The 26005-nt window shown below is 42.4% G+C and overlaps 1 protein-coding gene across 17 annotated transcripts in view; it reads right to left on the bottom strand.

Annotated features, from left to right (window-relative positions):
* The window catches only part of ZBTB38 (zinc finger and BTB domain containing 38), an 80428-nt gene extending 65866 nt beyond the window's left edge, over positions 1-14562 (bottom strand). For 4 of the 17 annotated variants that reach the window (XM_055383083.2, XM_055383084.2, XM_055383081.2 and 1 more), the window contains exons 1-3: positions 14036-14410; positions 12895-12969; positions 1475-1537 (exon numbers count right to left, since the gene is read on the bottom strand). The gene's annotated coding sequence lies outside the window, so the exon portion shown is untranslated. Of the gene's footprint in view, positions 1-1296; positions 1538-8291; positions 11738-12894; positions 12970-14035 lie in introns of those variants that run through there. The other 13 variants (XM_063704262.1, XM_055383085.2, XR_010132945.1 and 10 more) reach the window with 12 other exon arrangements.
* Positions 14563-26005: the final 11443 nt, after the last annotated feature.

Here is a 26005-nt window from a genome sequence, read left to right as displayed (position 1 = left end):
TAAGTTTGATTGATTGCAAAGTCTACGTCTTTCCACCAGTCCTAAGAGGATAAAACTTCCTCCTACGTCCACACTCCATCCCTGATGTCAGTAATCTTCTTATTGTGCAGACACTTGGTAGAGGACTCTATCTCCCTGGAGCCCTGACTACCTCTGTTCATATGAATCAGCCTCTACCCTCCAGGCCCTGGGAACTGTGGGAACCTAGGATGCCACCAGCTGGAGACAGGCTGGGCCCAGCAGGTGGAAAAGACACAATGAAAGAGGAGGAATCAGATGGACCATGTTGGAAAGTTAAGTGTAGAAAGCAGAGTAAATATTTTAGTGGGAGATTTGCCATAATTCAAAAAATATTTTATAAGGCAAAATAAATGAAAATAAATGACATAAATATATTTCAGATGGAATGTTTATTTTAATAAATACATTTCCACTTGAAATGTATTTATTAAAACCTAGTGGAGTCTAGTTTTTTCCCTCTCACAGGTGACCAAACAGGCTGAGAGAGATCCAACGATTTGCCCAAGATCACACACTTCATAAGTGAGTTTATTATTAATGCAGCCTTTCACTATATTAAAAATTATAGCTAGTTTCCTTTTACACCCAATGTATTCAGCATTTGTGAATAAATTTGTTATCAGATTGTTAGAGTGTTCTACTCTAAATGATCAGTTAAAGAAAAATCAGTGTAACAATCAGACTAGCCTGTTCTCTTTTGTTTGTTTGAAACAGTTTTGGGTTCTCTTGAGACAGAGTCTCGCTATGTTGCCCAGGTGGGACTAGAACTCTCGGTCGATTCTCCCGCCTCAGCCTCCTGAGTAGCTAGGATTATAGGCTCATAACACTGTGCCCGGCTGAAACTGACCTACTTTCAACTCACAAATAGTATTTTTCTCCTGAACAGATAACCTAAGTAGCTATTATGATTTTTTTCCAACATATTTTTAAATGGACTTTTAAAAAGCCTAATTTTGAAGTAAGAGATTTTCCTCAACCAAATTTACTGCTTTATCATTAAAATGATTTAAACACTAAAATCATTTTAATGACTCTGTTTGTTAACATCTGTTCATTTTGCCTCTGTCTCAGGTCCCTTCCAGTTCTAAAAGTTTGTGATTCTAAAAAATCAAGCCCAGCTTGTTTTCTAGGTCAAGTAGGCCAAGAGCTGGACTCCAAGTCTCCTGTCTTCTGGTGTACGTGGCCAGCTGACTATCCTGCTTCATTTGCAGTAATTGTATATGCCAACAAGATGGCTCTCAAAGGGGGCTTTCTAATCCACCAGCTCCACCCTACCTGGGAATAGGAGAGGAAGACTATCTTGCTCAATGCTCATAGGTAGTAGAATGAAGGGTTGGGTGAATGATATGCTTGAGGATTCTGAACTCCAGGAAACCTTCTCCAGTTCTTGGACACGAGCATCCTCACGTCCATCCATTAGCATCTGTGTAGGACATGAGAAAGGAGTACACACCTGTTGGCAAGGATTGGGCAGCAAGCCTTGTGGACCAAACTGGGGTTACCCTCCAGGAAAGAGCTGGAAGGAAAAGGGAACTGTAAACCATGTGTTTTTTAACAAAGGAAAAGTGGCAAATGACATAGGCTGCAAGGCAGACTGTGGTAGACAACATCTCAACCCATCCTAACCCAACTCAAATCCTCCGGTGGGAGCATCCTCAACAGGTGTCACCACCATTATGGAAATCACTACCTCGGCTTTAGCAACTGAATAGTTGCTGCTGTCATTTCTCAGTGCATCAGTGCATTTGAAACATGGCATGAGTAATGACCTTGAGTGCCCATTCCTACTACCCAATCACATGCTCATTTTCTGCCATGACTGCTTGTCATGCACCAGATGGAGAGCAAGTGAAACAACAGGGCCTTCTAGATTGTGAATTGGCAAAACACATTCAGCAAGGAAGTAGAGTTTCATCTTTTTGGAGAGACTGGCAACTAGGCTGAAAAGGGAAGGTGGGGATATAAATGAAGGTAAAAAAGTAAGAATTCTTACAGATCCATAAAAATCCACCTCATGTGAGAGCATAATCTTCTCTTTGTATCTTTCTTCACACCCTGGGCAACAAATATTTCAAGACTTAAACCTGGGAATAAATTTACTTGCTTTCTCTTCTCTCAGATACATGACATTGCAGCTCAGAAAGGGCCACAACAATGCACCTCTTCTCAGTCAGAGAAGCTTGACAAACCTCAGTGAGTCTTTAACTCCTTTCGACTAAAGAAAAAAACACAATGCATTTTGGTTGTATTGAATTATCTACCTAGGCCTATGTCTCTGGCTTGCTTCCTGCAAGATCTTTGTATCTTCCAGGGCACTAGAGCATTTCCTAACACCATGGAGAGGCTCACTGAGGATGCTTTGGACTCACCAACACCAAACTCCGGAGTCCTTTCTCTACCACTACCAGTGGGATCCTCAGCTTTGTATCATGAAGCCACTTCCTAAAGTTAAAGTACTTGCTTCAGGAGTTAAGGAATGGGCTTGGGGGCTGAAAATCTCTATGAAAATCTTTCAAGTACTTAATCACTTGTTTACCAAGGGGAGCCACAAGTTGTCTGGCAAGCAGACCACAGTGCTTTGTGTAAACCTGTCTCTCCTAGAACAGGGAAAGAGGAGACAGAAATAAGAGTGGCCTGACAACACTGCCACAGCCCCCAAAGAATACCTCAACATTTCCTCAGGCCCTCAGTGGCAGAGCGTGTTTCACAGAATTAAAGGACAAGGAAGACGCTTTAGAAAATGCCATCTAAACCATTTCTTTGAGGGAGAAGAAAATTAGGTTCAAAGAGAGTAAGTGTCATATTTACATAAAGGCCTCAGCAATGAGCATAGAAGCCATATTCCTTAATTTCTAGCATTCTGCTCTTGTAATTCAACACACTGACTCAATTAAAAAAATTCTAAGCCGTCAGATACTTAAAAATAGTTATAGGTTAATTGAATTAATGACTAAATGACAGAATGGAGGGTTTATGTTTTCCAATTCCTCTCAGATGAAAATATCATACTACATTTGTTTAACTAAAAACAAAACTCAACTAAATATAATTTTAAGCAAAATAGTCAATGTTGGCCAAAATATCACCTGAAACTTCTCAATGTCACTTGAGACTTGTCAGAGAACCAGACTTGATTGCTATATTAAGTCAATTGACTAAGTTTAGCCTGCTGAAGTAGCCTTTATCCTCTTTGGTTTGCAAAGAAAAATCTCATGATTTAGCATGAACGGCTAAAAATAAGCTGCAGGTTTCATTTTCCGTTGTTCAGTATGGTTTTGAAACTAAAAGGTGCAAAACTACGAGATTCACCAACGACTACGGAAAGTCAACGATTAAAATTGTCACCTTTCTAGCACACGATCCTGGTTGCCAACTCATAGCCAGGCCCGAGAAATGAGCACCGCTGTCCCTCTCATCATGGTCTCTTGAGATGAGTCCCTCTAATAACTAAGGCACAGTTGGAAGCTGGGGGCTGAGGCCAGTCCTGGGGTAGCAGTGGATTGTGAGTGTATTGTCACATCCGGACAGGATGCCGCATAGACTTCAGCCTATATGCTCAGCCTCCATCTTAGGTGATGCTGGGGACTCCTCTGCAGAACCTGGGAGTAAATACAGCTCGAGTTTCATTAAGATAGGGCTCCCAAGGTGGTGAGTGCAGCGAGTCCCTCTTGACCTAAATGCCCATGGCCTTGTGCAATTCCATACTGCCAACCCAGGCAGCTCACAATAAATTTAATTTCAAAACTGTCTTTCCAGGGCCAAGTCTGGCAAAAAGGTATTTGACAGGGACATAAATGCTTCAAAGAGAAGGCAGCCATCTCACTCTGTAGCATTCAGCTGTGGCACAAGGCCCAGAGACAGCAGCACTGTTAAAAGAAAGCCCTCAGCTGAATGAGATTGAAAGGGGGCAAAGAAGGGTTAATCTCCTTCCATTAAAGGAGGGCCCATTTGGTGAAGGTGAAGAGTGTAATCTGTATGAAGAGCAGAGCAAAGAGCCATTCCAGAAAAGAAATTACTGCACAGGGGTGAGAAGGATGATTTGTCCTCGATTTTCACCATGAGACCATTTCTTAGATCTGAATCTACCTAGCTTTGAAGTTATGGTCTCAGGGAGGGGTAAATGGGGCATATTCACATTCAGTGCTGGCATACTTAAGCTTTGATTCCATCCGAGATGGGCTGTCAGTCTCTGAGAGGCAGAGGGTGCGGCCAAAGCCAGCAGGACATTGTAGACTTCAAACCACAAGTTAGAAGGCGGCAAAATAAATAGTAGGAGTTGCTCATAAAGGAGAAGCCAGGGGATAAATCCCCCTCCTCAAGGTGGGAGAACCCTGTTTTAAACATAGTTTTAACAACTTTTAAAAAGTTTTAATACCTTTTTTGTGAAATAGCATAAGACGTACAAGAAGTTATACAGTGTCTACTTTCTCCACCTTCCCCCAGTGATGTCTTACATCGCTGTAGTACTTGGGCTAAACCAAGAAACAGATGCTGGTATAGTTCAAATAAATGCAGATACAGTCTTATGTGATTTTACCAGTTTTTACATGCACTCTGTGTGTGTGTGTACCTGTATGTCTACAGTTCTATGCAACGTATCACATGTGCAGGCTGGAGTGATGACCATCACCATCAGAATAGAGAATAGTCACCACCACAGTTCCCTGTGCTCCTCCTCTGATAATCACACCCATCCTGACAACCACTGATCTGTTCTCTATCACTGTAATTTTTTTTTTTTTTTTTTTTGCTTGTTGAGACAGGGTCTCGCTCTGTCACCCAAGCTGGGGGTGCAATGGCAAAATCATGGCTTACTGCAGCCTCAAACTCCTGGGCTCAAGCAGTCTTCCCATCTCAGTCTCTCAAGTAGCTGAGACCACAGGTGCACGCCCGCATATCCAGCTAGTTTTGTAAATTTTTGTAGAGATGCGGGTCTCCCTGTGTTGCCCTGGCTGGTCTCGAACTCCTGGGCACTCCTGCCTCAGCCTCCCAAAGTGCTGGGATTACAAGCATGAGCCACCGTGCCTGGCCTATCACTGTAATTTTGTCAGTCCAAGAACGTTCTCTAAATGGAATCATGTAGCATATAACTCTTTGAGATTGGCTTTCAGCATAATGCCCTTGTGATCCATTTGAATTGTATGTAAAGAGCACATGCCTTTTTATTGCTGAATAGTATTTCAAGGTGTGGATGTACCAGTGTGTTACCCACTAACTTGCTGAAAAACATTTGGCTATTTTCCAGTTTTTAGGTATTACAAATAAAGCTGCTATAAATGTTCATGTAAAGTTTATTGCGTGAACATAAGTTTTCATTTCTCTTGTGTAAATACCCATGAGTAGGATTGCTGGATCATGTGGTAAGTATATGTTTAACTTTTATAAGAAACTGCCAAACTGTTTCCTCGAGTGGCTGTACCATTTTACATTCCTACAGGCAATGTAGGAGAGATCCAGTGTCCCCACATGTTTGCCAGCATTTGGTAACCTCAGTATTTTTTATTTAAGCCATCTACTAGATGTGTCGGGCTCCTTTTGATGGGCCACAGTCAAGAAGGCAGTTAAGCTCTGTGGCCTTCCGAGCTTAGCTGGGGTGACCTCAGATGTCTCTCATTGCTCCAGTTTTCCTGGTAGCTGTCTACACAGCAGTTTGGGCTGTCTGGCACTTAGGCGATGGAAAATGGGATGGTCTTTCTGGATGGGGAGGCTGAGTCTTTGGGTTTGCCCAGTTGCTCCTGACTGCAGTGGTGGGACATTGCTATCTGGGGATGCTGAGCCTCTTTGAGGCAGTGCCTCTTGGCCCAGCAGGAAGACTTGATACCAGTGGTACACGCTCCCATGGGGTAGGGCAGGTGAAATGACAGCTGTGGGGCAGGAACAGAGTTTGCCTGGGCCAGGGTCTTCCTGTAGCTTTGGCCAGAGGCTGTGTGAATACTTTTAATTTCTCAGGTTAGATCGTTATCAGCATAGTGTGAGAGGAAGTGGGACATGGAATCAATGTAGAGAGGCAAGGGTGGGACCACCAGTGGCACTTGTCAAATCTTGGGACCCACTGAACAATCTTTGCCCTTGAACTTTGTACTCTGTGACCACCCAAGACTCTCCAGCAGCATGTGGACACCTTGTCTGGATGCCATGGAACTCCTATTTTTGTCTCCTGTGGGTGAGATTTGGAAGCACTGCTGTCACCACCACATGGGCTTTCCTGGCCCAGGGGTCCAGGTCTCGTGAGCAATTAGAATGTCATCTGAGTATCAGAGGTGCCTCACTCAAGAAAGTTGTGCAGGACAACAAGGTGATGGGTTTTACATAAGGCAAACATTATAGTGAAGACTTGAACCGGCCCAGCCATTCTTGGAAAGTCACCCTCCATCTGATTCAAGGTACCTCTGGTTCAAGGGAGGTTGTAGACTTTTTCAGAACTCTTACTCATCATGACCCTGGAGCCATGAGTTTGGACTAGGAGGCCAAGAATCAGGAGAGTAGTGATCCTGAACAGGGATACCCTTGAGATAATGGAGACTTGCATGGGGCAGTGAAGCTTGGGGATCATCAGCAAAATTCCCTAGTGGCTAAGCCCTGGGAGGATCCTGTGGAGGAGCTCCTTTGGGTTCTGGCTCTTGTGTGTCACCAGGTGCCTTTGCAGGGGATCAACATAGATGTAGGCATGGTGGAACCTAAAGTTGATTTCAAGAACCTGAACATGAACTGGGCGGGTAGGGAGCTGAGCAGTCTGTCCAGGCAGAACTTGAAAGTCAAGTGATGCCTTGGTGGGCTCTGGAAATTGAGGTGGTGGGATGAGAGGAAGCTGGGCAGTCAGACACTGTCAGGTGATCAGTGGGTGTGGGTTGATGGGTTTCAGCAGTGTTATGCAGGCAGGATGAATAGTCAGACTTCCTCTTAGAGGATGGTGAGAGTTTAAAGAAAATGGTTTTTTGTTGCTATAATTGTTTTTTCCATTGTTTCCTAAATTTCCATTTTCAGGTTCCTCCTGCTCTGGCCTGCCTCCTCTCAGGCTGTGCTCCTACTCTCCTGCTGTCAGAAGGCAGCCCAGCACACAGCACCTTTCAGATTTAAAAAGGCAGGCACGGCTTGGGGCCGGTACCTCCCCTGACTGTGAGGTCACACAGTGGGACTCCATCCTTGAGGCCAAATCCTCAGCAGTTCCCCTCTTGCTCTTGCTTGTCTTCCTTTCAACTCATCCCTGCCTTGACCTCAAATTTGCCCACACATTTTAGTCTGGCACTTGCCCTGACCCTGCTCCGCTGTCTTAGTTTCTGACCCCAGATCCCACCTCCTACTCTGCTCTTGTGATGCTGATCACATGGATGCTGCCTGCACGGCTGCCCTCTGTCCTCCTGGGTCCAGCTTCTTCAGTGCTACCACCTCAGGGATCAGGGCACACCACGGTCTGGCCCCATTAGGTGACCAAGATGGGCACGTGGGCCCCTTGCTAGGTCTAGGCTGCCCAAGAGTGTCTTGAAGTACGGGCATGCCTATCTGAGGGCAGGTAAGAGCTCCTCTGGGCCCTTTGTCTAGTTCAACCTTTGCCACTAAATCTCTGAGTGACCACCAGGAAGTAAATGAACCATTATGGGCCTCAGTGATTTCATGTGTACAATACGGTTTCTTGATTCCCTAGCTAATAATCTTTTTACTACATCATATTACAGTTAAAGGAAAATCTAAAAATCAGAAGCCAAAAAAAGACTTTAAGTTAAATTCTGGCATAGACATACTAGCTCAGAGTTTCCTAATTTTTTTTGTCTAATAAATGTTTGCCAACTGAATAGTTGTTGAACTGAATGCAGCATGTCAATAGTTCTCAGGCATTAATGCAGAAGAATTGGGAGGGCAGATTAAAATGCATATCCCCAGGCTCCTCCTCAGAGCTTCCAATACCACTGGGGCCTAGCAGCATGCATTTTAATGTGAGAAACTAAAAAGACCAAGGTTTTGAAATAGACATTCGTACCTTTCTAGGGGCCAATTCACCAATATGCATTAGAAACTTTAAAAATAGTAGAACACTAAAGTGAATCAAAATGTCCAACAACAAAAAACTGATACATTAAAATGTATCAGTGCAATGGAAACAGAGCCATTAAAAATCATGTTTTCAAAGACCATCTAGTGATTTGGTAAAATGTTTACAACATAATGTTAAATGGGGGCAAAACACCACATAAAATACCATCTCAACAATTTTTAACATTTTGATGTATTTTTTCCAATTTTTTCTTGTATATATTCTTCTCTCCTTTTAAAAAGGAGAGAATGGGGTGGGGTTGGGGTGAGGGGTTATACTAATGCTCTTTTGGACAAAGATGAGGGGTCCACTCTCTCCACTCTGGCTTGGAAGGCACTACCCAAGGTCAATGCCTCCGTGGAGGAGTTTCCAAGCCTCCTTGTCCCAATGCACTGGGAGCCCCATAGAATGCCAGGAATCATCTTCTTTTGGCAGAGAGATGACTCATCCATCATTCCTCAAAGGTTTCAGTGAACCCCAGGTTAAATGTCCCTGTGAATAAGATCAGAAGCCTCTCCATGGGGAGTCTGGCCTACAATCAAACATGCTTTGGCTAGTTAGAAGTGATGCTAAGGCTCCCAGATGAAAGTCAATTTAGAAAGACAAAAAAATCTTTAAAATAATGATAATAACAATATCAAAAGTCAAAGCACCAATACTGACCATAATTATGATGATTATTTTTTATCAACACTTTTTTTTTCCTCTGTTGCCTAGGCTGGAGTACAGTGGCCCAGTCGTGGCTCACCACAACCTCCGTCTCCTGGGTTCAACCAATTCTCATACCTCAGCCTCCCAAGAAGCTGGGATTACAGGCATGTGCCACCAAGCCCAGCTAATTTTTGTATTTTTAGTAGAGACAGGGCTTCACGATTTTGGCTGGGCTGGTCTTGAACTCCTGGCCTCAAGCAATCTGCGCACCTCAGCCTCCCAAAGTGCTGGGATTGTCGGTGTGAGCCACCACTCCTGGCCTTTATCAGCAGTTTACCTTGACATGCACTTTTCTAAGTTGCCCAAATCATTTTGCATATATCACCTACTTATTCTGACAGAGTCTCAGCATTACATTTTCTAACAATACTATTTTGGAGGTAGGAGGGAGCTTTAAAGTTCTGATGAAAACCAGAAGCTTCTTGAGTTAAAAACAAAACCCTGAAGTGTGGTATTTTCCAACTTGGTTCTTGACAAGAAATTAGGGGATTTCAGTGTGAGAAATTATAAAGCCCTATTACTATGAATTCTTAGTTTTGGTTAATATGATGCGGTATTTCTGCAAAACTCTCTAAGGAGAGTGACAGAACATTCATGATGCTGACCCATGGGGAGAAAGGAGCTTGCACGTCTGTGCTATGACAATTCTAAAACCTCAGGGATTAAAATACTCAACTAGTGTAAGAGCTGCCTGTGTGAGACTGTGTGCTCAGTCCACATCTGCTCATCATGGCTCAACAAGGCCAGGCTCAGATCTTTAGATGACCTAAGCTCTGAAAAGACTATAGTGCCTCAAATTTGAATTATTACTCCCATGTGAAATTAAAATAGAAAAAAATAACAAAATACAAAATTAAGGTTGAGAAAGCTCAACAAAGTCTAACTTTTCCCAGGCTGTCTACTTTGATGCTTTTTTTGAAATGTCAAATATCAAAATATTTACGAAATGTGTGTTTGTACACAATCCTGCTTTGCTGATGTTGTCTGTGAGGTCACTCAGCATCCAGTGGTCACAGGGATCTATGGCTTTCTTTCAAACACAAAGTGTTGACAGTAGTGAAATTCTGGTACCTGATGTGGTGGTCTTACTCCCCTTCCTGTAGTAATATGCAGCTAGAAATTAGAAATCAGGAGGCTGGCCCCCTCCCCCAACCCTAACACCATTCATATGTCAACTCCTGCATACTTAGTGCTTTGAGGAGTCATAACAGATGGTAGTTGAAATTAGCAAGCTGTGATTAGCCATTCTCCCACATGAATGGACCCTGATGTTGACTGAGACCTTTGGCTCTGCCCTTCCTGAAAGACTCTGTTAGGCTAGGACTTCCAGCAACACATCATCCCCATTTGGCTCCAGCTTTTGAAATCTGGCACATATTCTTAACTTATTCCTTCAACTGCACCCTTCTAGCAGGCACTGTATTCCCCATTCACCTGGTCTTTTTTTTTTTTTTTGGAGATGGAGTTTCTCTCTTGTTGCCCAGGCCGGAGTCCTGTGGTGTATCTCGGTTTACTGCAACCTCTGCCTCCCAGGTTCAAGCAATTCCCCTGCCTCAGCCTCCCAAGTAGCTGGGATTATAGGTGTGCGCCACCATGCTCGGCTAATTTTGTATTTTCTTTTAGTAGAGATCCACCTGCCTCGGCCTCCCAAAGTGCTGGGATTATAGGCGTGAGCCACCATGCCCAGCCCAACCTGGTCTTATCATTAGCTTACACCACTAGCCCAGCCAGCTCCCCGATCAATAGACACTTTCAGTTCCTAACAACTTGGAAAGACAGACTTTCAGAGGCTGAAGTATTTTTGCAGCAACTCATCTTGTTATTCTATTCCATTCCTCCTCAGCTCCATCCTAATGTAAGGGGACTGGGCAGAGGCTAGGCAGCCGTAACAGGAGAGTAGGCCAGGCATCAGCCTCTGTCAGATATCTGAGAAGCTGTGGCAAATTGGCCAGTAACAGGTATCCCCACACAACAGACAATACATGCTCTTCAGGGTGTGGATGTGGGTGCCAGAAAGGTCAAGTCCAGGGGCAAAAGTCAATCAGAAACCAGAGTGTTTAGTCAGATATTGACAAAACTAGAGAACTAGGTACCAGGCACCTCAGGCAAAGACTTGAGTTCATTTTTATTTCACACCTTTAAGTCTGGGGCATCACAAGGCACCCATCATATGGTTTATATTTACCAATGAGGGGAATACTTCACCAACATCAACAATGGTTAGAAGGTTACATAAAATGTTAAACTTATTAAAAGTTCTCCAAACAGAGCTTACAACTTTACCACTTGTTATTTCAGTAAATGTTTTGAAACTTTTCCTGAAAATAAAAAGCTAGACATATATATCACATCTTTTGGGGTAGCATTAATAGCTCCAGCCTGAGACTTTTTAGTCTACTTTTAAATGTTTCTCGGCTGGGCCCGGTGGCTCAAGCCTGTTATCCTAGCACTTTGGGAGGCCAAGGTGGGTGGTGGATTGCTTGAGCCCAGGAATTCAAGACCAGCCTGGGCAACATGGTGAAACCTTGTTTCTACAAAAAATACAAAAATTAGCCAGGCATGGTAACACATGCCTGTAGTCTCAGCTACTTGGGAGGATTGCTTGAGCCTGAGAAGTTGAGGCTGCAGTGAGCCATGATCGTGCCACTGCACTCCAGCCTGGGTGACAGAGTGAAACCCTGTCTCAAAGAAAAAAAAGTTTCTCGGCTGGGCGCTATGGCTCATGTCTGTAATCTCGGCACTTTGGCAGGCCAAGGCCGGCAGATCACGAGGTCAAGAGATGGAGACCATCCTGGCCAACATGGTGAAACCCCATCTCTACTAAAAATACAAAAATTAGCTGGATGTGGTGGTGCGTGCCTGTAGTCCCAGCTACTCAGGAGGCTGAGGCAGTAGAATCACTTGAACCTGGGAGGCAGAGGTTGCAGTGAACTGAGATCATGCCGATGCACTCCAGCCTGGCAATAGAGTAAGACTCTGTCTCAGAAAAAAAAAAAAAAAAAAAAAAGAAAGAAAGAAAGAAAAAAAGAAAAGAAAAGAAAAAACAGTTTAATAACTTGGTTTAAAGGTCTAACCTTTGAGAATTTTCCCCCTGATCAAGTGTCCCAAGACCTGGAGCAGATCTGGTAGGATACATTTCCAAAGCCTCCAGTAGCAGAGAAAACTACGAGCTAAGGAAGTCAAGAGCTTTCCTATAGACCACTGGGGCTCATAGTTGGGGGAGCAGAATTCTGTCACAATTCCAACTAATATGACTAGATCTAGGAAGAAGAGAAAGCCAGTATAGTCCTAGACCAAGAGGATCCTGAGAGGAAAAATAAGTAAAAGGAAATAAGGAAAATGTCCTTCATGGTTCACTGGCCATGGGCAACATGATGGTGCTCACATAAAGGGTTAGGGTCATAATGGACAGAGGTGTTGAGAAATCTCATCCATTGCATCTTGCCCTCATGGCCAGATGTTACCTAAGAGTGTCAGTCAGGAAAACCTAAATGTGGATAATTTTTTACTTCTCCCACTGTTTCTATGCAACTTTATCCTTGAGTGTCTCCAAGTTTCTTTTATGTGCTGTGCCAGAGAGAACTACCTCTTCTTCAGAAACCCCTCCAAAGCTGTCACTGCTAAGTGGCTGCTCCACCAAGGACTACATTTCCCAGACTCCTCTGTGGTTAGCTGTGGTCATGTGATGGAGTTTTAGCCAATGGAATGTGAGTAGAAGTAACACGCACCACTTCTAGGCAGAGCCCATAAAAAACTCCCATGTGCACTTTTTCATGCTCTTTTCTTACTTCACTGAGGAGTGGAGACACCCCTAGGCGACCTTGAAAACCACATGCTGCAGAAGGCAAAGCCCCTCTCTACCTGTGTCTCTGAATGAATGCATGAAAGACAGTTGCCCCACTGACCTGTACTGTTACATGAGCAAGAAATAAACTATTGTGTTTGAGCCATTATAGATTTGGGGTTCTATTATAACAATTAGCCTATCCTAATATCCTTTTTGATATAGCTGTAATCATTGTGTACAGAAATCTCTGTGCCCTTTACCCTTTTCTTTGAATCTTACCACAAACTAAAAAAGGAGAATTGGGAGACTTAAATTTAAGTAGCTGTTGGGGACAAATGACACTTACCAAATTAGTGGTCACAACATTCAGATCTTAGAGCCAGAAGAACAGGACTACAGCAGAGCCTCACTTCAAGACAACCTAATACATTAAAGTAAAACAAAAAGTAAAACATAAGGCCTATAAAACAGATATTTTAGTGTGTGATAGTTAATTTCCAAAGGGAGTTGTCCATTTACAAAGGAATATGCCACTGTTTTCCAGTAAATGACAAGCTTCCTTACTGCCTTTAAAATGAGACTTACGCCTCCCCGCTCCCAGTCATTTTAACATAGAATTTCTGAAGAACAGATCTCCCCTGGTACGTCAGCTATACGAAGACTAGATGCTGACTCAGGGGATGACTTAGAAGCCGGGAAAATCAGGGTATGATTTCTATGCCTACGTGCTGTTCTCATGTATATGTCAAAACTTTTCTCTTGGGAACTTAACTTTCTTGGGTAGGAACTTCCAGAGGTCGTGAAATTATAGGCTTTGTAAAGAACTATGAGTTTTTAGACAAAGTTAAAACAGACACATTGTGTCTTTGTGCTTAATATCATCCCAGATACGATGGCACAAGTAGGAATGAAAATAAGTCCTCTGTAAACAGGGCGATAAGATAATGCAGGTTCATACACAGAACAATCAGAAACGTGCTCAGTAAAGGCAGCACAATTATGTACATCTTTTTACCAGGGCTGTCATATTTTACCAGGTTAAGTGTGAAAATACCATTTGATGGCACAGGACACGTATTTGCCTAGAACAGGGTTTATTTTTATGTCTGATCGCTCAGTATAAGATCTAGGAAGCAAACAATCCAGAACTCTGAACAAACATTCTGACAGTCTGAAACTGAATACTCAGGTGAGGGGAGGAAGAGGAGGCAAAACAAGAGGGTTGACAGGGAAAGGCATCAGTTGGGCTGTTCTCCCCAGGGTTTCCGTCTCAGTATTGTTTTTTTTTTTTTTTTTGCATTCTTTTCTGATCCTGTAGAGAGAGATATCAGATCCCTTTGGGGCCGTATTTAGAGGGTCTCCCAAATGCAGTCCCTACTCCCAACTCTGGGCTGGGGCTTGGCAAGCTGTAGGCGTCAGGGAACAAGATGGCGCCCTACGGTGAAGGGCGCTGAGTGAGGGGGGGCCAAAAGTGGGCCTTCACTTACTCGGAGGCGCTGGCTCCTCTGAAGCCCAGACGCTGTCAACTCCCTAGGCCCAGGAGTCACAACCGCTTTCGTGCTCTGGGTTCTTCACTTCTTGTGATCAGCTCCGCATATTTTTCTGATGATGTCACCCATTCTGACTTCCTACATTTTGAAAGTTGATCTACAAGTAAAATCTTTCGTGAGGCTTAAAAAAAAGAAGAAAAGAAATAAAAGGTGTGCTATAGGGAGATGGAGAGGAAGAGAAAGGCCGTTGCCTCTTTATTTTGAGATTTGCTGCAGCTGCGAGTGCCACTCCCCAACTAGTTTCCTGGCTTCAGAGGGAGGCCAGTGGCCGGGCGTGGGTGACGTCAGGGCCAGGCCTGAGTCATCGCCAGCAGCCCGGGCCGGGCTGCCCTGCCACTCGGAAGGGGACAAAAGGAACCTTTGATGTCCAGAGGCCCTCCTCTCAGCACACTCGCCGGCACAGACCAGCAGGCCAGGAGAACATTCCTGCCGTCTCCCCACCCCCAGCCGCCCTTCCTAGTTCCGGAACAGCCCCAGACAGATTCAATAAGGCCTCCCCAAAGGACATCACCCTCCTGCATGGCAGAGGCATGGCCGTGCTCTGTCAGAGAAGCAGGGAAGAAGAAGAGGGTGTTTCCTTGGGGACCTCTCACTGCCCCTCTGCCATCCCCCTTCTGTGTGGTGCCCACCTTACTCAAGGAGTTGCAGTGGTATTGAAAGAGATGCGGAAAGGTGGAAGGCACTTTTGTCACCATCCCCGGGCAGCTCCTGGTGGTCAGTGTCTATTCTCCTCTGCCTCTGTGCTGTGGCCCTGGGCTTCGCTCCCTACCCTGGGTGCCAACATGAACTAGCTCTTCCTGGATTTAAGACATGACCACTCTTTAAAGGGGATATTTATATCTCAGTGCCTGGCATGAGGCTTGGTAATTATATGATGAATTAAGGAATGATAATTGTAAAATAAAATGGTAGAGGACACATATTAAATACTTAGAGTGAACATTCAAGCCTCTGTGCTTTATGAAGATTATTTCATTTATTGGTATTATCACAACAAAAAAGCTGTGAGGTAGGTACTATTAATATTCCTAATGCTATAGAGAAGGAAATGGATGCTCAGAGAGGTTAAGACACTTCTCTAAAGCCTCCCAGCTAGTTAGTTCATGGCAGAGCCTGGATCATCTAATCTCACATCCTGTTTTCTTAATCACGGTGCTGAGTGGCTGGAGTGAATGAAGGAATATTGACCAAGGGCAACCTGGCCAGGAGAAAAGAGACAAAGATGGGACTTGAAACCACATCCTACAAGGAAACAATGAAACAATTAGGAATGTTCTGGCAACATGGGCCTCATGCCTTCTTACTGCGTCAACACCAGGTCTGAGGTTTGGCAAGTGGGTGGCTTACTCAGCGTAGCCAGGAGGGCGAGTCAGTCATCAGGTTCAAGTGGGGATGAGAAACTAGGGAGGTCGGATGGACGCACGCCTGTGGCATGTGGTAGATGCAAAATCCGAGAGCCACGGGGGACAGAGTACCTCGGCGGGAGCCAGAGTCCACGCTTGTCTTTGTTGCCTTCTGGCCTCATGGATGTAGGTGGGAGGGTCAGTCCATCTGGGGTGGACAAGAAGGCTACAGGAAGAAGGACATGACGGCACTCTCAAAGATTCCGGACTCAGAAAAAGAGTTGGAACTGTGGTGTGGTTTTAGAGTGCAGGAGGAGTGAGAAGGGATTGGGAACAGATCTGGACCTGACAACGGTAGTTACTTTCTACTCTTAGCGCCCTCCTACCAGGAATCAGCTGCCTTTCTGGGCCTGAGGAAGAGTCCTGGCAATGGCTGTGGGCAAGCAAAGGCGAGGAGGGGTGGCGAGAAGAGAACATCTGCTTATCGGGGTATCTGGGCCCAGCATAAGAATGACCTACGAGGTAGCTTCTCCCTCTGTGGTTTATGATTCTGTGGTTTGTACTTTTCCATGATTCTCTTAGAGTAAATGTCTCATTCCAAGAGGAAGACAAAACCAGGAATTTCCAGCCCTTTGTGGAGGCCTCCTTGATAACACACCCACAGCTTTCCTTCCCACTGTGGGTGGGGTGTCAGGTCACAGAGACCACTCTCCCTGGCTCAGGCAATCTATGCCTCTGATGCCTGGGACATTGTGTAGTTCTACCTTGTTCCTGGGAGCTCTGCCAGTTGCCACTCTGAGGAATTGCACTTGTTCCATGTAGTTTGAATCTCTAGGCAGGTGGAATTTATAGAGGTGAATTTCACAAGAGAGAAAGCCACATGCTTTTAATCAAGGGAGCAGCAGCAACTGATCAGGTTCACTGTCAGTGTCTGCACACAGCCTGATCTTGGGCTGAGGAAATCGCTTTAAGTTCCAGGCATTTTTGGCAGAAGACTTGTTTATTCTTTTCTTCCTTCTCTGCAGAAAATGCCTCTGGGCACCTCCCTGCTCTGTTTCCCCAAAGACTCAGTGGCCTTGCTTGCTTCATATACACAGGTATTTATTTCTCTAATAAGATGAACAGAGGCTGATTATTTCTTCACCCTGCATCCTATCAGGATACTGTGAACAGAAAAATAAAGAAAAGAAGCAGAAATGATCAGTAAGCTTAAGTGAGACACAGATTCTTGGGTTATATGCTCTGGGGTTGATACTAACAGTGAAAATAAAATCAGAGAACTGGGAAAAATATCCACTTGGAGATACAGAGAAGTAAGTACAATGGCACTTCCCTGGTCTCTACATGAAGTGGAGCATCCTCCTCCTTTGCTACAACAAATGCAGTTAAATGCTGGTGATTAAAACCAAACCTTTATGAATGCAAGGAATTCCTTGGAAGACTTGTCTATACTCGTTGACTTAGATTTCTCTCATTTTATTCCTTCTCTTCAAAAAAAATTATTAAGGTATAATTTACATATCAGAAAGTTCACTCACTTAAAGTGTACAATTCAATGGGTTTTAGTGTATTTACAGAATTATGTAATTTGTAATCTATTTTTTTTAACACTTTTTGTCACCACCCCAAAAAACACCGTGCTTATTAGGTATCATTCTTCATTTGTCCCCACCTACCAGCCCTAGATAACCACTCATCTAGTTTCTGTCTCTATAGATTTTCCTCTTCTGGACATTTTCTACAAATGGAATCATACAATATATGGTTCAAATATTTGTCCTCTCCAAAACTCATGTTGAAATTTAATCTCCAGTATGGCAGTACTGAGAGGTGGGGTCTTTCAGAGGTGGTTAATCCACTCATGGATTAATGGATTAATTGGTTAATGGATTAATGGGTTATCACAAGAGAGAGGCTTGTGGCTTTATAAGAAGAGGAAAAGGGACCTGAGCTAGCACTGTCAGCCACCTTGCCATGTAATGTCCTGTGTCACCTTGGGACTTGGCAGAGAGTCCGCACCAGCGAGAAGGTCCTCACCAGATGTGATCCCTAGACTTTGGACTTCTCAGCCTTCATAACTGTAAGAAGTGAATTTCTTTTCTTTATAAATTACCCAGGTTCAAGTGTTCTGTTTAAGCAACAGCAAATGAACTAAGGCATAGAATATTTTAGTACTTCATTCCTTTTTATGCCCAAATAATATTCCACTGTGTGGGTATACAACATTTTGTTTATCCAAATCTCAGTTGATGAACACTTGAGTTGTTTTCACTTTTTGGCTGTTATGAATAATGTTGCTATGAACATTCATGTGCAAGTTTTTTTTTGTGGACATGCATTCATGTCTCTTGGGTAGACACAAAAGAGTGGGATTGCTAAGTGATATTGTACTATGTATAACATTTTGAGAAACTATCAAACTGTTTTCCAAAGTGCTGCATCATTTTACATTCTCACTAGCAATTTATGAGGGTTCTGATTTCCCCACATCCTCACCAATGCTGTTATTGCCTGTCTTTTTTATTATAGCCATCCTAGTGGGTACAATGTGATATCTCATTGTGATTTTGAACTGCATTTAACAAATGACTAATGATGTTGAGTGTGTTTTCAGGAGCTTATTGGTCACTTGTATATCTTCTTTGGAGAACTGTCTATTCAAATCCTTTATCTTTCAAATTGGGCTTTTTTTTTTTTTTTTAGATGTAGTTTCCCTCTTATTGCCTCGGCTGGAGTGCAATGGCACAATCTCAGCTCACCACAACTTCCACCTCCCGGGTTCAAGCGATTCTCCTGCCTCAGCCTCCCGAGTAGCTGGGATTACAGGCATGTGCCACCACGCCTGGCTAATTTTGTATTTTTAGTAGAGATGGAGTTTCTCTATGTTGGTCAGGCTGGTCTTGAACTCCCGACCTCAGGTGATCTCCCTGCCTCAGCCTCCCAAAGTGCTGGGATTACAGGTGTGAGCCACCTGGACTAAAAATTTTTTTTTTAATTTTTCAGTTTTAGGGATTCTTTATATATCCCAGACACAAGTCCCTTATCAGATATATTTTACAATATTATCTCCCTGTCTATGGTTGTCATTTCATTTCTGGTTGGTGTTATTTGAAGCATAAAAATTTTTAATTTTGATGAAGTCTAACTGGTCTTGAACTCCTGACCTCAGGTGATCTGCCTGCCTCAGCCTCCCAAAGTGCTGGGATTACAGGCGTGAGCCACCACGCTCAGCCTAATTTTTTTTCTTTTTAAATTTTTGAGTTTTAGGGATTCTTTATATACCCCAGACAAAAATCCCTTATCAGATATATATTTTACAATATTATCTCCCTGTCTATGGTTGTCATTTCTTTTCTGGTTGGTGTTATTTGAAGCATAAAAGTTTTTAATTTTGATAAAGTCCAACTTATCAATCTTCTCTTTCATCACTTGTACTTTTGGCATCATATTTGAGAAAACATTATCTAACCCAAGGTCATGAAGATTTACACCTGAGTTTTCTTCTCAGAGTTTTATAGTTTTAGTTCTTACATTTAGATCCATGATACACTTTAAGTTAATTTTGCTTATGGTGTGAGGTAGGGATCCACATTCATTCTTTTCATGTGGCTATCTGGTTGTCCCATAACTATTTGTTGAAAAGATTATTCTTACAATAATTCTGTACATATAAAACTATTCTAAAATCAAGAGTTTATTTTAAAAAACTATTCTAAAATAAAGAGTTTATTTATTCTTCCCTCTATTGAATTGTCTTGGCCCCTTTGTCAAAAAACAACTGACCATAAATATTAATATTTATTCCTGGACTCTTAATTCTATTCCATTGATTTAGATATCTATTGTCATGTCAGTACCACACTGTTTTGATTACTATAGCTTCATATTATGTTTGGAAATTAGGAAGTGTGAGTCCACCAACTTTGTTCTTTTTCAAAATTGTTTGGCTATTCTGGATCCCTTGCATTGCCATATGATTTTTAGGATCAGCTTCTCAATTTCTGCAAAAAATACAGCTGGGGTTTTGATAGATGTTAAATGGTACCTGCAGATCAATTTTGGGAGTAATCCCATATTAGCAATATTCAGTCATCTGATTCATAAACCTAGGAAACCTTCTCATTTATTTAGATCTTTGATTTATTTCAGCAATGTTTTGTTGTTTTCAGTGTACAAGTCTTGCAATTCTTTTGTTAAATTTATTCTCGAGTATTTTATTAACTGGTATTGTTTATACTGGGAATCATCTATGCTCATGGACTTAAGAGCTTGTGCTTTCATGATCAAAAGTCTTAAGTCCCAGTCCTGGTTTCACTATTTATTAGCTGCATGTAATGTAAGGTTACTTAGACTGTATCAAGTTCTTTTTCTTCATCTGAGAAAAAGGAAATACTAACACCACCTCATGGGTTTGTTATGCAGATTAAATAAGATAATGCATATGTAACCCTATTCAGACCATGACCTACAGGGTGCAGTCTTGGGGTGGGGGGCAGGGTTGCAGCCCAAGAAGCCCAGTCTAGTCACCAAAAGTAATTTCTAATTAACTCATATTAATACTTGCATTTCTCAAACATCACAAAGAGCCCCTTCAATTCTCCTCAGCATCCTTTTCCCCTCCTATCCAAGCCTCTTACACCCCATAGCTTCTGCCTCCCTTTCTTTCTCCCAAACTCCCTGAAATCTTTTCTCCAGTCCTAATCAGCCTTCCTCTGGTCCTTCCGCTTCTGTCCAGTTCTTCTTTTGTTGGGGCAGAAAAAGAAATTGGACAAACAAAGCCAGAACTCTTGTTAGTGGGCAGGAAGAGAAGAAAATCAGGGAACACTTAAACTTAATTTATGTCCTATCACTCATGTAAAGTGCTTAATGCAATGTCTGATATATAATAATGGCTCAATAAATGTTGGATTAAAAATGTTTTTTGTGCTGGTGGTTATTTTATGCTATCTATATTTTATGTTATCTATTTTATGTTAATGATGTGGGGGGTTTAGATCATAACCTCTGAGAATCCAGTCTAGAGGTTGCTACCCAATGGCCCATCCTCACTCATTTGGGTGAATTTTGGGAATTCAAATTTGGAATTATTGTTCTCTTTTCTTCCTCCTGAATCATGCCTCAGAGAATCAGCCCTTGGAAAACTATAAAACTTGTAAAAAGTTCATCTTTAGGGCTCCTTGAATATTGTTTGGAGGACACATCTGTTTCCTCCCTAGACCAGCTCCAGGACCCTATACTCTTTCCCCTCCACAAAACCTTCTAGTATAATACCTTCAAGTGCAGGTCAGGACTCATTATTTAGTGGGTCAGCATGGGTTTCAAGTGATAGAATAAAATAAAACAATAGAAAAGATCCAAGTACATTATAACTAACACTTTCATTTCGATTTTATAATATGTATGTGAGCTGGGTCTCTCTGTGAAACATGTTTTCTATTGTGGTTCAGGGTTTTAAAAAAATGTTTAAAAACCAGTGTTGTAGATCCCTCACTTTCGCTGAGGTGTATAAACAACTCATCACAGCATAAAGTAAACTCCTCTTAGTGATCTGTCCACTTTTATAGGGATGGAGACCTTAAGCCCTAGGGATGAAGCTCCATCAGTAGTGAAGTATTTGGGGGCACTGAGGCTCTTTCCTGTAATTTACAACACTTGGAGAAGGAGTAACTTCTGTTTGCTGTGTGGACCTACCCTGCTCCCTCATGCTACCCCATAGCCATCCCCTTCTCTCATTCCCACAATATCTACACATTCACACCTTGAACTTGTGTGGGGTTTTCTATTTTTCAAGACTCTTTCACGTTCTCTATCTCTTCTGATTTTCACAACTATTCTATGAAGTTGATGGGTCAGACGCAAGTCCTTGCTTGACCACTTAACATACTGTGTGACCTTAACTTCTCAGCCTCAGCTTCCTCAGTTCTGTTATCTATATAAAACCAGAGAAGTCAAGAAATTTGGCCAACATCACACAGCCCAGAAGTGGCAGGACCAGGAACAGAACTAGATTTTCCACCTCCCAGCCTGGTTGTCCTGCAGGCTCCGCTTATGGAAATGCATATCTTTTTTTAGAGGCATGATTCATCTGACTACCTTACAAAGAATGTTTAAAAAGCAGAGAATATTTTGCTCTCCCCTCCCCGCCATATCTAAAAACACTGACTTTTATGGCACCAGGCACAAGACAAACAACTCTTCATGCTTCGTGGTAAGGGGTTATCACACTCAACATCAAAGACTATTTATTTAAGGCTGGTGCGGTCAGAAACAGAAACAAAGTCAAGAGAGGAAAACAAAGTTCCCTGAGTGCTCTGTTTTTGTCCTTTGTGTAGCAGAGTGTCCCCTCTAGTGGCTCTGGAGGAAAATAGCTTCTGGAAAACACATTTACAGATTTGACATTGATGGAGTCAGAGAATTTGGTGCTTTAGGTGAGCTTAAAGCACTTGGTTCTGTGCTTCCTTTTATTGATGAGAAACTGAGGACAAGAGCAGTGATTCTCAACCAGGGGTGCTTTTGCCCCCTGGAAAACGTTTGGCAACATCTGGAGACTTTTTTATTGTCATTTTGGGGGTAATACTGTCAACAGTGGGTAGAAGCCAGGGATGCTGCCAAACATCCTACAATACACAGGACAGCCCCCGACCCCAACACAACTATCTGGTCCAGTAAGTCGTTAGTGCCGAGGTGAAGAAATCCTAGACTAGAAAAATGACGGGACCTGCCCAGGGACTTACAGCTTATTCACAGCTTTTGACAGCTCAGACTAAGCACTCTCTTTTTGTTCCTTACTTTTTTAAAAATTAGAATTGTTAATGATTCAAAAATAATACATGTTCATAAATAAGAGTAATATAATAAAATATAATTAAAAGATTTTCCATCCCCTCATGCCTCCCCAGAATCAATGTTAACATCCTTGGTGGTTGATTAGGCCGAACTGTATTAGAAATGACAATTGTAGACCCTTTTTGATGTACAAAAATGGCAATTTCTGATGGCAAAGCTTAAGACGTTCATCCCTCACTCCAGGCACACGCCGAAACAAGCATCAAGGCACACAGGGGATTCTTTTGACTTTGCTTGTCATACAGGAGTTAGAGTCAACAGCACAAATTATAAGCAGCACTGTGGGGTCCCAGAGCTAAGATGGTCTATGACAGACATTAGAGGACACTGAATCGTGTGGTGCATGTCTTTAATGCCTCTTTGACACTTGGGATCTCACCCTTTTGTAGAGAGCTTGGTTCAGGATTAGAGTCTTCTGTAGGCTATTCTGTCTAACTAGAAATTAGTAAGATTCTTTTGTTGTTTTTGTATTTATTATTATGGGCACTTGATAGGAAGCACTGTTGGTTTTCTATTGAATATGAGGTTTTAAAACTTCATCTTATGACAAATTTATAAGAAAAACTAAGACAACTCAAAAAAATTTTGTTTTTGTTTATGAGACAGGGTCTTGCTCTGTTACCCAGGCTGGAGTGCAGTGGTGTGATCATGGCTCACTCCAACCTCAACCTTCTGGGCTCAAGCAATCCTCCCACCTCAGCCTCCTGAGTAGCTGGAACCACAGGCATGGACCACCATGCCTGGCTAATTTTTTAACTTTTTGTAGAGATGAGGTCTTGCTGTGTTGTCCAGGCCAGTCTCGAACTCCTGGGCTCAAGTGATCCTCCTGCGTTGGCCTCCCAAAGTGCTGGGATTACAGGCATGAGCCACTGCACCTGGCCCATTATCTTTTTATTGATTACTGTTTTTCTTATCTTCACTGTGCCATTTGACCACATTCTTATCTTCAAAAAATACTGTCCTTTGCTGGACTAAGAATGCTCTACTATCCTGGATCTTCTTTGTCTCTTGTGGCAAACACTGTTGTTAGCCTACACAATTGCCACCACCTCTTCCTTCCTTCTTGCTGGGCACAGCTCACCACCCACCATAGGGGCTGACAATGGCAGATAGGCACATGCTCAGCCTACCTCGCAACTAAGGCATGGATGTGTGGCATGATCCTGGCCAATGGCACATGAAGGGAAGTTTCTTGGGTACAGCACTGGGAAAAAGTTTCTTTCCTTAAAAGCCAGAGATTCAGGTTTCTGTAGGCAATTGTATGAAGAGGTGATTCCTTGAAGAGCAGCAGCATCTTCCAACAATGAGGGGGAAGGTCAGAGTGTAAAAACCAGTACTTTAAGACGGTGGAGAGAAAGGTGGAAGAGCTGGGTCCTTGGCAACACTGGTAAGTCCTGGGCCAACTCAAGAACCACCTACTTCCAGATTTCCTGTTAGTAAGATAATATGTCTTTGTCATTTATGCAATTTGTAGTTCAGTGTTCCTTACTTGCAGCCAAAATCTTCCTTACTGAGCACTCATATGACCACATAACAGCTACTCGCTGGCCTCCTAATGGCTCTCCTTGGTCTCCCAGCCCCAATCCACCATCCTGAATCCAGTCCCTTCTCTCTAAAGAGCCAGTTTGGTTAGAGAATTCTGTAGTTCAAGCCTTTAGTGGTAGTATTGTGCCAAATCAAAGAAGCCACTGACAAAAGACCACAAATTCTATGTTTTCATGCATATAAAATGTCCAGAACAGGGAAATCTGTAGGGGCAGAAAATAGATTAGTGGTTGCTTAGGGCTGGGATGGAGATAGGGGCTTAGGGAGGTGACAGCCAAAGGGTACAAGGTTTCTTTTTGAAGTGATGAAAATTTTCTAAAAGTGACTATGTTGATGGTTGCATTTGTCTGTGACTATACTAAAAAAATTGGAATTATACACTTTAAAAGGGTGAATTTTACACTTTAAATAGGTGAATTGAATGATGTGTGAATCATATCATAATAAAGCCATTTTTAAAAGAACATTTCAGTGGTGATCTATTATCTAGAAAATAAAGCACAAATTCATTTCCTTGACTTTCAAAGTTTTCCACCCTCTGGCCTCAAACTATCGTCTAATTTAAATCCTCCTGACTTCCCTATATGGCAGACAATTGGACAGATCGCAAGGCTTCCAGACATACAACCTGTGCTTCACTGCTTCTCTGCCTTTGCTCCTTTGTTCCCTGGGCCTGGCAGGATCCCTCCCACCATCTTGGTCTATCAAAATTTAACTTGCCTCTGAGGTTCAATTCAAATGTTCTCCCTAATATTTCTGCCTGGAAAGCCAGGCAGAAATGCCCCTTGCACCTCTGAATTAGTAGAATTCAACAGACTTCCTGTGGTGCTTACCTTGTCCTCTTTCATAGGCTGATTGGCTATATGACCACAGTTTCTGAAACAGAAGTTGGTGCTAATACTGTGTCAGTAAGAAAGAATATTACAAACCAGGACTACTTTAGAAAATTTGGATTATGTGGCTACCATAATAGCCTCCCCACTAGAGTGTATGATCTTTATTGGGAAACATCTTTTCCTCTCTCACAGAGTTCTCACCACGGTCTCTCAGATGAATAAAAGAGCTTAGGTTCCTTTTTTCTCTACAATGCATATAAAATGTGGTTAGGTGGTGTTAATTAAGGGTCTTACCTCTGCATTATACAACAAATAAATAAAAGCTAAGTTGATGATACAAACTTTTTTAAAGACCACAAAAATAGCCAGGCGCAGTGGTTCATGCTGTAATCCCAGCACTTTGGGAGGCTGAGGTGGGCAGATCACCTGAGCTCAGGAGTTCAAGACAAAAATTAGCAGGGCGTGGTGGCGGGTGCCTGTAGTCCCAGCTACTCAGGAGGCCGAGGCAGGAGAATCGCTTGAACTCGGGAGCCAGAACTTGCAGTGAGCCGAGATTGCGCCACTGCACTCAAGCCTGGGCAACAGAGCGAGACTTCATCTCGAAACAAACAAACAAATGAACAAACAAACAAAACAAAACAAAAAACAAAAGATGACAAAAATACCAAATGGAAAAATAAAAGAGAATATTTTTATAATGGAGGGTGCCTTCCTGAATAAGTCACAAAACTCCAAATACCATAAAGTAAGTCATTGATAGATTTATTTGCATAAAAACTCTGTTTGGCTAAAGACACCATAAACACTGTTGAAAGACAAATGACATACTTCAAGAAAATATTTTCAGGAGAATAATAAAGGATTAATATCAGTGCTAATCGAACAAACAACACACAAGAAAGAGGGCAAAGAAAAAAAAGTAAGTCATAGAAAAAGTACCAATGACAAATAGTATGTAAAACATGTTCAATATCACTAGCGTCAGGGAAATGGAGACCAACACAAGGAGGGTCATTTGCCTGTCGCATTGGCAAACATGGAAAAGATTAAGAATATGCCTAATGGTCAAGTGTATGGAGAAAAGATCAAACACAAATAGTAGTAATGAGAAAACAAATTGGTTCTATATAATTTATAACATATATTATACATTATTTTGAAGACAGCAATTTGGTAGTGATCTAATTATTTTCTGCAATGAACAGATATTACATTTATAGTTCCCAAGTGAACTTTTTAAAAAAGTCATTCTTGATGATTAATGAAGGAAATCTTAAATCTTTTTTCCCCAATTTCTCCATTCTAAGACACTTATATAGAATACGCTTATTAAGATA

The sequence above is a fragment of the Gorilla gorilla genome, chromosome 2 (assembly GCF_029281585.2).
Source record: "Gorilla gorilla gorilla isolate KB3781 chromosome 2, NHGRI_mGorGor1-v2.1_pri, whole genome shotgun sequence".
NCBI classification, from domain to species: domain Eukaryota; kingdom Metazoa; phylum Chordata; class Mammalia; order Primates; family Hominidae; genus Gorilla; species Gorilla gorilla.
The sequence above is the reverse complement of the archived record's forward strand: the minus strand, read 5'-3'. Positions and strand labels throughout refer to the sequence as shown.